The sequence below is a fragment of the Rhinolophus sinicus genome, linkage group LG10 (assembly GCF_036562045.2).
Source record: "Rhinolophus sinicus isolate RSC01 linkage group LG10, ASM3656204v1, whole genome shotgun sequence".
NCBI lineage: Eukaryota > Metazoa > Chordata > Mammalia > Chiroptera > Rhinolophidae > Rhinolophus > Rhinolophus sinicus.
Window position 1 is genome coordinate 27,318,063 of NC_133759.1, and position 12,895 is coordinate 27,330,957.

Consider the following 12,895-nt stretch of genomic DNA (forward strand, 5'->3'; position numbering starts at 1 on the left):
GTGGTTTGTGACTGAGTGAAATGTAGGAGGCAAGGGACAGAACATTCAGAGAGAGAGAGAGAGAGTGTGTGTGTGTGTGTGTGTATGAGTAGGGGTGACTGATTCACCTGCGTAGACTAGAGAAGAGAAAATACCTCCTGAAAGATGCTGATAACACCTCCACATCCCACCCTGTAGGAGCTCTACTGACCAGTGTGTACAATAGAAAAAGGGAGCAGCAAAGTTAATGTGTATTATAGGACACCACACCTAGGAAATAATGATCAAAATAGTGGTCTTATTGGCTATATTTTCCATCTTGATGCTTCATTCACTCTTCTTTGTTTTCCATCTCCCTTATTCCAATTTACTCCCCTTTTGCCAAATTCTCTCATGTTTCATGAATTTTTTCTCTGGCTCTGTGGAATCAGCAACCCGTAGAATCTTTTCTTATTTAATCTTATGTCTTTCTATTTACCTCTCCTTCTTACTTGAATACAGGTGGGAGTTGATGTCTCCTTTATGTCCCCTTTGTTTTACTCACTATGATGCTTCTTGTGAACTAGGATTAAGTTCATTCGGCATCCTAATCCCTTATTTAATTGAATTTAAGATCCCATTCATTGTAAAAAAAAAAGAAAAAAAGAAAATGCTGCCTATCAAATTGTGAAATGCCATCAATTGTCAAACAGATCCCAATTTCAGAGATGCTAAAATGTGAAAACACATGTGTAATGCAGAATCACTTAAGCTTGGATCTCAGAACACATCACGTATAAAATCAAAGTTTGGTACTGTGGAGGAGTATATTAAAAAAACATGCACCTTCCATGATGTATAAAAAAGCTCTGGAAGTTATGACATATTTTGGAAACATGCTTCAGGTCTCATCGAAATAGCTTTTGCTCAAATATGCTTTTTACATGTTAAAGTGCTAATAGATGCTATATTTTAAGATCATTTTATTCACATAACAAAACCAAACCAAAACAAAACCCAAAACCTTGCACTCAAAAATGATCTGCCTAATAAGTGAGACATATTTGGTAATTCTGTCACCCTCTCACTGTTGCTTTGTTTTTTTTTTTTTCCCCCTACATGATTGGGGAAATAGATTTGTTATTATTTATACAAATGTCAGCATCATTATTGCTGTGCAAATATATGTTTCTTTAATGTTGAATTTCATGAAAGCAGTCAACCCATTCTACATCTGGTTAGGTGCCTAAATATGCATTAATCAGAAGTATTGTAGACATATAAGTGTTGTACTAATGCCCTAAATAGTGACAAATAAAAGTAGAATAATTTAAAATGTGGAAAATAAAACAAAATTGTGGTGCTGTTGCTACTGTGGTAGACATGAAAAGTGTTTTAGTTCCAGCTTGGATGAGAGAAAGAACATCCCGGTGGGATTCAGGAAGCCTGAACGGCCGCGTCAGAGATGCCCTCTGAAGTGTAAGGCACTGGTCTTAGCAGCTTGTGATTTGGGCGTGACTCCCAGCTCCCTGGTTTACTACTGGTATTGAGTTCTGTCAAATTGTAAATCCCAAGGTTGTTTTTTCTATATCAGTGCACACAGATTACCTGGGATCTCATTACAATGGGGGTTCTGCTTTAGGAGGTCTGGGGTGGGGCCTGAGATTCTGCATTTTTAAGGAGCACCCGGTGGGTAATACTGATGCTGCTGGCCCAAAGGGGAAACTTTGGGTAGCAAGACCTCATAGCTAGCATCGCTGTTATTACCCTGTCACCTATGAATTCATTTAGTATTCACGATGACAGAAGCACCCTGACGAATGCTTCCCAACCATTATGTCCACTAGTTTTCATTGCAATCCTAGGACGTAAGTAAACATTGTATAGCCAGCACAACTGTGATAGGCTCTCTGAATAAATCACTTCATTTGCATATAGTATTAATCACATGTTTAAGAAGAGTGGTAGGATGTGTTCGTTCTGTTGAGTAATCCTTCATGCTGATCGAAATGCTGTGAAGTGCAGAGAATATAATTTCATGGAAAACCAGAACTTTAAAGCTAGAAGTGAGCGTAAGGAGTATCCGCTACAATGGTTTGCACACCTGGCAGGTAATAGAATGTTTTGAGAAGCACTCCTAAAAAAAATCTGATTCGGGACCACCAACTCCAGCCAGTCTCCTTCAGTTGGTAGTGAGTGGGGCCCAGGTCTTTAGGTCAGGTTTGAACCACTGAATTAGCCCAATTCCCTAACTAGAAATGTGGAAATTGCAGCCCAGGAAAGTGAGATAGCTGGCTTGATTCATGCATCCAGTTAGTGGCAGAACCTCTACCAGAAGCCGTGCATCCTGACTGTCAGTGCACATTATACAGAATCACAAGTTTTCTCAGGTACCTCCTCTGGCACTTAATGCTATTACTTGGGCTGAAAGACGAAATACCTGATGCATTGTGAAATCTGGCACAGGGGTTGATGATTGCTACAAAGCAGACCCAAAATAACTTGTGATACTAAGTTACTCAAGCACCTCTTTAACCTTTTCTGAGTCATAGGTCTTTTAGGAAATCTGATGAATTCTAGGCATTCTCTCCCCTGAAAAAAAAAAAAAGAATGGATACAACCTTTGGATGGAAAATGTTTATCAATCCCATGTTCTTGTTCCAGCAACTAGGATAAGACTTAAAGTTTTTGAAAGTTTTGAGGAAGGCAGTCCTGTCCAATTTTGCATCCCTCCCACATAAATGTTTTATATCTTTTAAGACAATAGGAAGAGTTTCTGGCAATCTCTGATGGGGAAAATTTAAAAAAAAGACTGAAGTAATAGAGGCTGAGAAGATAACAGGGAAGTAAATCAGACATAAGAGAAGGAATAAGAGTCGTAATAAAGTCTTGAGAGAGAGAAAGCAGATTGAGGACCAGCCCACTTAGACCTCAGAATTGTACTCTTCAGTTTGTCAGAACAGAAGAAGGCAAGTGTGGGCAAGAAGAACTAAGACTATTTCTTGGCACAAAGTTATCATGAATAGAGGTAAGGCTTTATAATCTTTAGACTGGCAAAGAAACACATTCTCAGCTATGGTGAGTTGGTTTAAAAAGTTTCCACGTTGCTTTTCTTCTTCATTTTCCCTGTCCTAACCAGCTAAATTACTCGATTACTCTGTGAGTCCAGTGGGAACTGAGAGGGAGGACTCTTAAATTGGAAAAATACTGCTCATTGGCATGAAGGACCAGAAGAGGAAAAATGTCTCTTTGTACTTATACAATCTGGCATAAATAAGCAAAACAAATTCAGAATTAAAAAAAAAAATGTGTAAAGAAGGCCTCAAAATTCTATTATTGAGCTTCAATTACAAATGGAAATCAAACATACTAAAAGTAATAGTAATTTCAGATGTGAAAAATGCCATCGTAAAAAAAAAATTGATTCTGTAATGTTTATTTTACTGAATGAAGACATTTCTATAAGAGCTTTCATAGGCTCATGTCTTACTTTGCCCATCCAATTAATTATTTCCTTAAGGTGTTAAATTCTTGAATAGTAATTTTTCTGCTATTAGGATTTGCATGAATTCTTTTGGTTGGGAAGGGAGCTTTTGATTTCTTTCATCTATTTCTTCCGCCCATTAAAATACTTTCTGACACGGTGCTATGACAAGAAGGTTTAGGGCCCAGCCTCTCATGGAATGCGAATGCCTCACCTGTAGAAGGAACTTGAGTGGTTTTTCATTAGTAGTGAGGCATTATCAATAAACTTGCCTCACTTTCAAGTTCACTTCAAAAGGCTGAGCCACCAAGAAGTTGACTACTATGAAGCCGGAAGGAAGCAAATGTGCATGAAACTCGCCACGTAGACTTAGGAATCCTAAACTGTAACCCACTGGGCCAGTGGCCCGTGGCAGGGAGGAGATCTATTTCCATTGTTTACTTGGTCTGCAGGTCAGAATGATAAACCCCCATGTGAGTCTGTAAATGCCCTTTCCACTACAGAATCTCATAAGACTCTCTAAAGTGCTCTGGTAAGAATGTTCTGTACAGCTGATTGCTCAGTTGTGAAATGAGATGGGAATTACAAGGCTCTGCTGTCTGGCTGATTCATGATACCCTCTGCTTTGTCAATAACGCCACATTAAGTCACAAGGCAGACTGAAGGAAGGAACATGTGTCCTCATTCAGAAAAAGGGATTAGCACATATTTTATCTTGTTCGCTGGACAGCCACATAACCAGTACTGATGGCTGTTTGGGATACAGAGAATATGGAGCATACTCTCAGATAACCCATAACTCACATAGTTAAAGTGTCCACGCTTACAAAACCATGCATAATTGTCATAGAATACCGGCAAGTGGCAAATCAGTAAGTCTCATTTTCATTTCTGATCTGCTCTTGTAGGCTCAAGTGAAGGTGCTAATCAGTAGCGCATGACACCAATGGCAGGGGCAGATGGGAGGAGTAACTGGAAACCTCTGGAGACAGTACAGGCTTTGAACAAGGGAGCATTCCTTTTCAACTATTATACAAGTTTGAGAGTTCACCACCTTCTAATCTAAAGAAGAGATTTTTGAGGCTGGCCTGAATCCCTAAGTGGGTAATACAGTTTCTATTGTTTCCTCTGCTTGTTATATAACTTAGAAAAGGAAATGAGGTTTAATGAAAAAACTGATGATTTTGACATTTTCCAGTTTCACACTGAGCTTGAGGTTATGACAAACTATTAAGACCTGGAGGAGAATTCTCTTCCCCTAAATAAATACCATCACTTCTGATGCAGAAAGCCCCAGTCAAATAATTGAGTCCTGAATTTATGCTGTTAGAGCTGGAGAGTTAGCTACTGCGTCTAGAGGGTAGGAAGCACCACAAAAACTCTTTATCCATGTATATTATGGTAAAAGGTCTGTGGGCCAGTGGATGCGACCCATTTAAGAGGTAGTATAACACAGTGGTTAAGAGCTGGGATTTTCCTAGTCTCATCACTTATTAGCTCTATAACTGTGGGAAGCTTATTAATGGGGATAGGAAAGGTAATGCTGCGGTAACAAATAATGTGCTAAATTTTCTTGGCTTCACATAAAGAATTTTGTATATCTCTCACGTACAGCAGTTCTCCGCTAAGTGGTGATTCAGGGACATAAGCTTCTTCTATTTTGTGGTTCTGCCATCATGTCATCTCAGAATTGTCCTGTATGGCACATGGGACAGAGAGTATGGGGCATGTGACCATCTTAGCCGAGAAGTGACATGTCACTTTAACTGGCATTCCATTGCATGGACTCAGTGTCATGGTCACTGTCAGTGGAAATTCTGAGTTTCATTTCTTTCTCTCAAAAATGATGGTGATATCTAGAATTATTTTGAGGATTAAATTAGATATATATGTGTAAACTAAACAAATCTTGGAGGCTCAGTTGGTCACATCTGGCATTGTGTCACATGAAGAGAAATGCAGTATAGCAATCAAAAGTAATTAAAAACAGAATTCTTATCTTTTTGTGTGTATCTTTCAAGACCCTTAAAATGATGTGTTTGGTAACTCACAGTAAGACTTTTTAAAAAATTACCCCTCCTGTTTTTATCCCATTACCAAGAACAAAGGTACCTCTCTCAGTTCTCTCATTGAAACTCCCTAGGCCTTCTGTTCACGCTTCTCTTCCCTGCTTCCTTCTGGCCATAATTCTCAACATCCCTACCAGAGGTGACCACCAGGTGGTGCCATGCCTCCTGGGCCTCTGGTTTCTCCAGGGAGAGGAAGCAGTTGGAACCTGCTGGGCAGTGTGCGTCTCACCACTTAATTATCCGAAAGGAATTCTCAAATAGAGTTTATGGTGAAAAGAGTCCTCACATTGCTGCCTTTGTGAAGTACTTGGTCCAGTGCTGGCATAAAGAGTAAATCCATGTTAATAACATAATAAATTACGTTATTATTGATATCTTGATTATGAAGAAAAGTTTTCTTTGAATTGGGTTAGTGGTGAAGAGGGCATTATTAGCTAGGTCATGGATATCTAAACATTCACATAAATGGGTTTGTAGAACTTGAAATGAAAGTATATGTAGGACTCGTTAACAAGGAGGCCACAAACTTCTTACACACGAGTTTCCGCCAAACTGTTCTTCTAAGCAGAAGCGCCACAAAAATACACTTTTCTTTCCACAACAACAGGTGGAATACTTCATGTAAAGTCATAGTTTGACATTCTCTTCTTTTCTCTCGACTCCTTTATCTGCTTTAGTTAAATAAAACAAGACATTTTCAAATTGTCCATCAGTATGAATACAGTCAACTAGACGTTGACAACATATACAAATGAACTCAAGCACAATTGTAACTTCCTATTCTGAATTTAAATGCATGAATTACAAGGTTCGGGCATGAAAAGAAAATCGAAAGGAGTCACCTCATACTTATTTAAACACTTGAAAAATGCAGGATGGTTTTGAGGGAGAGAGAGTTATTTAACTAGTATGTGGTTCATATCATTCTAGAGAGAAAAAGGAGGAAAATACCCACTATTATGCGAAGCAAATTAACTGGAAGTCTCTCGGCAATGATAAACAGGTTTGAAGATTTCAGACTCAAGGAGTTATGTACCAAATCAATGATTTGGGAGTTCAGCAGGGTAATCATGCTAAAAGAATAAATTAGTTTAAACTCATTATATTGAGCTGGGATCCCATGACCCCCCATGACCTGCTTCTGATTAGGGTACAATGGCTCCGGGTTAGTCTGTAAAATCAGCTACTCTGTAACTGTAAGGAAACACAATAGCTGGTTTCATAAGATTTTCAGCATACATGCTGAGTACTTCGGTTCCAAACCAGGTTGGTGAAGAAAGATGCTCAATTTGGTATGAGAAATGTGTGCACTATAATCCCCGATGGCACTTTTAAAGTTAATGCAAAATGCCTAATTTGGGAACTAGGAAGCCCATTGTCAATTATACACTATAAAAAAAAGTTGAGCAACTCTATATGTTGAAGTCAGTGTTTGCACCAGCAAACCGAAATGAACTACTTTGTTTATTTGAACCATAGTGCGTCAGTTAAGCTCACTGAGCCATAGAAAATAAGAGGCCTGATATGTGATCCCAGTAGTTGGGTCACATAGGCAGCTTCTACCAAATGCATGCATTTTTTAATTAAAGAAATCTTTGAAACTTTACCGTGAAGAACATTGTTCATCATAATGTTCATCCTGTAACCAAATATTCAAAAATTTCTAAGTGAGGAAGACAGTCTCAAAGTTTGTACTTGTGAGACCAAGCTTCTTAAATTGCAGTTTTGTTGTATTCAATGGTGATATGGGTAGCACCGCAAGGAAGATATTATTGAATAACTAGATATTGACTAAAAACAAGTCTTCATAAGAATTCAGGATGGGATTATAACCCACTGAAATTTAGGAAGAAATGTGTCTGATTTGGCATTTTTGAACCCCTCACCCATACTCTAGAAGTTCACAGAACAAAAATTGTCATAGATAGAATGTCTGATATATCTCGTTTCCTTCTCTGGGTCTGTTTCCTAATAATGTTCTCACAAAAAGCTTCTCTGGGGGGGAAACATATTCTCTAGTTATTTATACAGTGTATTTTCTATTTGTTTTCTTACTTAAATTTGTATTTTGATCCTGCGCTTTCATCATAGAATAGAATTTTCCTTAACCTCTGAAAAAACAGTAAGGAATTTAGGCTCCCCAAATTTGGGGAGAAGTGAGTCAATGACCTCTTTCCTGAAATTGTACCATGTGGATAAGCTTTTACAGTTATTACATGGCCACCTAGTCACATGGTGGCCGTTTCCAAGTTTTGGGAACATCACAGTGGTATTCACTGAGGAACTCCGCTTTGTTAAAATGTGAATAGTGAACAAGGCATAATACACTTCGAATTGGCATTACTACTTGCAGCAGGCTCATTCTGATTACAGAACTATCAACTTAGTTAATGATAGATTTTAGTTATGCATGTGAAATGTATATGCATAATTCTCTTGAGAACAAACTTTTCTCTCCAAGTTATTTCCATGATCACAAAATATGCACAAGTGACTCTACTAGAAGGATGGTGCTTTCATAATTAGTAACACAAATTTATGCAAGCCAATTTTGGCCCTTCAGTTTCCGATTTACTGGATCAAATTTTGCTTGGTAAGTTGTTTCTTTGGGAGCTGTGGGAAACTGGCAATGTTGGATGCTGGCAAGCGGTATTCATTTGCCACGCCTCACGTTTTCCTTGAAATACTAAGTAATGTCATGCATGCCAATTCTGCATTTTCTAAAGAACATATTGTCATTTAAAGACAAAACAAAAACATAATAAAATGAAACACAGAACAAAAACAATGTAATTTGGCTGAACCCCTTTCTCATATTTGAAAGGTTTCTTAAACTGTAATTAAAAAAATAATGGAAAGACAACGCTAAAAGGGCCTGTGTCTCAGATTGGTTGGTTGTTCACCAATTATCGTGTTTCCCCGAAAATAAGACCTAGCTGGATAATCAGCTCTAATGCATCTTTTGGAGCAAAACTAATATAAGACCTAGTCTTATTTTACTATAATATAAGACCTGGTATAATATATAACATAACATAACATAACATAACATAACATAACAACATAACATAACATAACATAACATAACATAACATAACATAACATAACATAACATAACATAACATAACATAACATAATATAATATAATATAATATAATATAATATAATATAATATAATATAATATAATTAATATGATACCGGGTCTTATATTAATTTTTGCTCCAAAAGACGCATCAGAGCTGACTGTCCAGCTAGGTCTTATTTTTCAGGGAAACATCGTATGTTCTGTCAGACAGAGCTTGCTGAGATATCTCCGGCTGCATGCACGTAGGCTGAACCAGATAACTCATTCTGGCTGATGGGATGTAAGCAGAGAGATCTATGCCATTTCTAGGTCTGACCCCTCAGAGAGGCAAGGAGACCCTCCACATTCTTTCGCTTAGTTGGCTAGCTGCCCAGGTATAAAGTATCTAGAGGATTTTGAATTCCAGAAGAAACTGATGCCTAAGGGAGGATTGGGCCACCAAAGAGAGAAAGTCTGGATCCCTGAATCACCTAGTGAAAAGCTAGCATCTGTCCACCATCTGTACATGGCAATATGAATGAGACAGAGCTCGTAAGTCTTTTATCTACTTACTGTATTAGGTCACTGAGAGCTGGGGTAGTGTGTTATAGCACTTAGCCTGACCGAAAGTTTCTTAGCAATCTCCTAGGCTAGAGATAAGGAACTGGAGATAAGGAACTGGAGGCCTGTCAAAGGAGAACAACTTGTACCAAGTTATACAACTTGTATGTGTCATGAGTTTAATACCTAGCATTCATTGCTCTTTTTGACAGAATCCTGTTTTTGTTTTGCCATATATGATGCTAACATTTTGTACTATCAAGATGGAAGGGTGACTAATAGCTTCAAAAAATATGTAAACTGTATAACTAGAATATAAATATGCTTTGTTCGCACCAGTCAGACTTGAGACTGTTTATGAATGCTGGCAAAATGCAGTGACGCAGATCGGTCACCATATGCTCTGCTTTTAAAGACCTTAAGCTTCAGGGTGGAAAATATAAGTGGGATTACCACATCATGGAAAGCTTAGCATCTTGCAGATGTCCATCTCAGAATTTTCCTTAATCATTTTCCTCAATGACATAGGGACCAAATCCTTTAAATCCTAGTTCATTTGACAGAAATGCAGCTCCCTGGGTCCCTCCACCCTTACAGAGAGTTTTCACTATCACACAACGGCCTTCCAGTGCATCGTTTCAAGGTAGTACTTCAGTTATCATCGTAATGTGGCCTCTTCTTTGCTTCATATTCTGGACTACTTGGCTCTTGTTTCCTCCCGTCAGAGCTGTGGCTGTTTTTTGTGTCCTAGAATGCTGGGTTTCAGTGCTGAGCAAATACATGCCTTGGATCCGATGAAAGGAAAGGCCTGCCGACATGCCTGCCGAGCACAGTCTGCGCTGCAGTGTAAGCAGACTGTCTCTGCCATATGTCACCCTCTCTGCTGTCTACACCCTTTTGGGGAACTTCACGGGAAAAGCACTATTGAAGATGTTTATCCTGGGATTTTGTAATATGTTTTCAATTTAATTTCCACCAACCTAGCTCATTTACAACAGCTTTAATCATGCCACCCACGGACTCTATACTGTTACCATTGAGTCTAGGTTTGGGATTCCAGGGCTAACTGAGGAAACATCTCACATGCCCAAGGATGACCTGTGAAATACCAAGAGTGCCCCAAAAATGTATACACATGACTTGTATTCATCTTTTGTTATCGGTATATATTGAATACTAGAATTTTAATACAGTTTTTTCCTTTCTTAAATTGTGTATACATTTTTTTTTTGGCATCCATTGTATTATTAGACTAGCAGAGCCCAAATAGTGAAATATTTACTGCAGTAAAACATTCAAGATTTTTCTAACAAGTCCCAGGGGACCAAATTCTTGAATAACCAAACAAAAAAAAATTATGTTTAAGAATTTTTAACTTAGCCACAGGTAAAAGTATTTGGAGATGGACTGAGCAATGTGAACAAAACTCTAAGTTAAAAACGTTGCTTCTTTCATCTATATTTTCAATCTCTCTATATAACTATGTATCTGTATGAGTGTGTGTACATACAGGAAGTACTGAGAATGTATTTTTTGGAAAATGTGATATATTCACATTCCAAGGAGACTTTCATTTATTTCAATTAATAAGAAGGCCTCCAATTTCTTACAAAAATGAAACTGGGACTGGAAAGAGATTGAAATACTGTTTTGTACATTTGAAATGATGATGGAGTGGAGATTTCACAAATTTATACTTGAACATGGAGCAAGGGGCAGATGAGAAGCAATGATGTGTGTAGCAGGCTGAAAAGCACATACTTGAATGGGAAGAAATTCTCCCCGAGTTAGTTTGTGATCACAAGGTTATTTAATCAATGGACGGATTTATGAGCAAATGAAAGCACTAATACTAGGGGAGAGGACAAGTTGAATGGCCAAACTACAACAGTTCTTGCCATCTTACTTGTCATCTTGTTAATGAGACGTCTTTCCTGTAACATTTGGGAAACCTGGGTTTTTGATGACACATGACAAGTCATAGCTTTAATGTTCAGAAGATGAAAGTGAATGGTATTCTGAAGATTCAGGCTAGCTTCTGCTGTAAATCAGAATGCCTGAAGGAGCCCAGCCCCTATTAGGGGAATTATGTTCTGATTTGTGGCAGAGTACATTAGTGGACATATGTACTAGGCTGGAATTCAGAATACCAGAGTCTGACTTGATTTTATACTGTTTGATTCTTTCACTAATTCTGTAATCTTAGGCAGGGACTACTTGGACACCCAGGACACTCAGTTCCTTCATTTATAAAATAAAAATATAATCCAAACATTCAGGGATGATGCAAAGATTAAATTTTAAATTAAATGAGGTAATGCAAGCAAATTGCCCTGCTCATAATACATCCTTAATAAACATTAGCATCCTTTCCTTGTCAGTAGATGTGCTACTAAATATTCAGTTGACAAGAGAAATTAAAACGTGATGAGATACATGTTGATTTTTTGTCTGAATCTTACTTGAAACACATGCTTGGTGTGATTGATAGAAGATGTTATCCAAAAGTGAAAGTCCACTTTGACTGTGCAAAGGGACTATTTCATCTCATTTAAGCATATAATTCACTTAGATTAAATAATTAGCCCAAGACTGGATTTTCAGTTCTGTAAGTTTTCATTTTCCCCTCCCCTTAAAACACTTATAATCAAAAGAAAAACTGATGTTTTAGTGGATGGTACATAAAGTCCCTTCCAGTTGTAAGATTCTATTCTGTGGATATGGAAATATGTATTTACGAGTGAATGAATTGAATTCCAATAAGCATTCATCATGCACTTACTTTCTCCACTCATTTCACTAGAAAAAGGATTTCAAAGATGGATAAAACATGGTTATTATTCTCAAGAAACTCATATGTATACAACTGAGTTTTCCCCTTGTAACTTCGTTGAATTCTTATGGTTCATTTTTAAAAACTTTTTCATTAATGTATAATATACAAGGGGAAAAGTGCACAAATCGAAAGTGTATGGCTTGATGAACTACCAAATAGTTCTGTGGTTCATTTTTTACTTAGATATTTGTCAGGTGAAGCTTATTTTCCCATGGAAACATGTTTCCTGTGAATGCTTCATTAACTTATAACATAGCTGGCTTCAGTGCTCACAGGATTAGGGGACAGAGCGAGAATTTCTAACTTTGTATTGACGGATTCGATAAACTTACACTAAGTTTCAACTGGGTTTTGGAATGAGGTGGTTTGGGATTGAAATTGTACTCCCTGACTTCCCTTGCTTTCTTGCTGAGGGACTCCAGACCAGTGTTTCACCTTCCTTATTCTTGACGAGTTATTTTATCGAGTACATGACTTTATCACCAAGTTGTTGTGAGATTAAAATAAGTTAATGTTTATAAAGTGTTTAGCCCACAGTTTGGCTCATAGAAGCTACTACACCATCAGCAGCATCAATATCATCTTCATTTTATATAGAGCCTTTGTCATGAGGGCAGGATCTGTCACCCAAGTCTGCAGGAGAACTTAGAGAGAGCAAACTCCACACTTCGAAGGCTTAAATGACCATCAAGAATGCAGTGTGGAGTGGAGGACCCTGGGTCCCCCCCCAAGTAACAGTGGGGCAGGATCGAGGATTCCTGGTAGATGTAGCAGCCTAGGTAATTTTTCATTCTCAGGGAATGCACAGAAGTTGAGCTCTGCCTGTTGTGTTGTGGTGTGTGTGTGTGTGTGTGTGTGTGTGTGTGTGTGTGTGTGTATGCATGTATATGCAAATTTGACACTTCTTATTTAAAGCTCAACA

At 38.0% G+C, this 12,895-nt stretch overlaps 1 protein-coding gene across 1 annotated transcript in view; it reads right to left on the reverse strand.

Annotated features, from left to right (window-relative positions):
- KCNH8 (potassium voltage-gated channel subfamily H member 8) overlaps positions 1–12,895 on the reverse strand; it is a 318,346-nt gene that overhangs the window by 41,383 nt on the left and 264,068 nt on the right. The window lies entirely within an intron of this gene.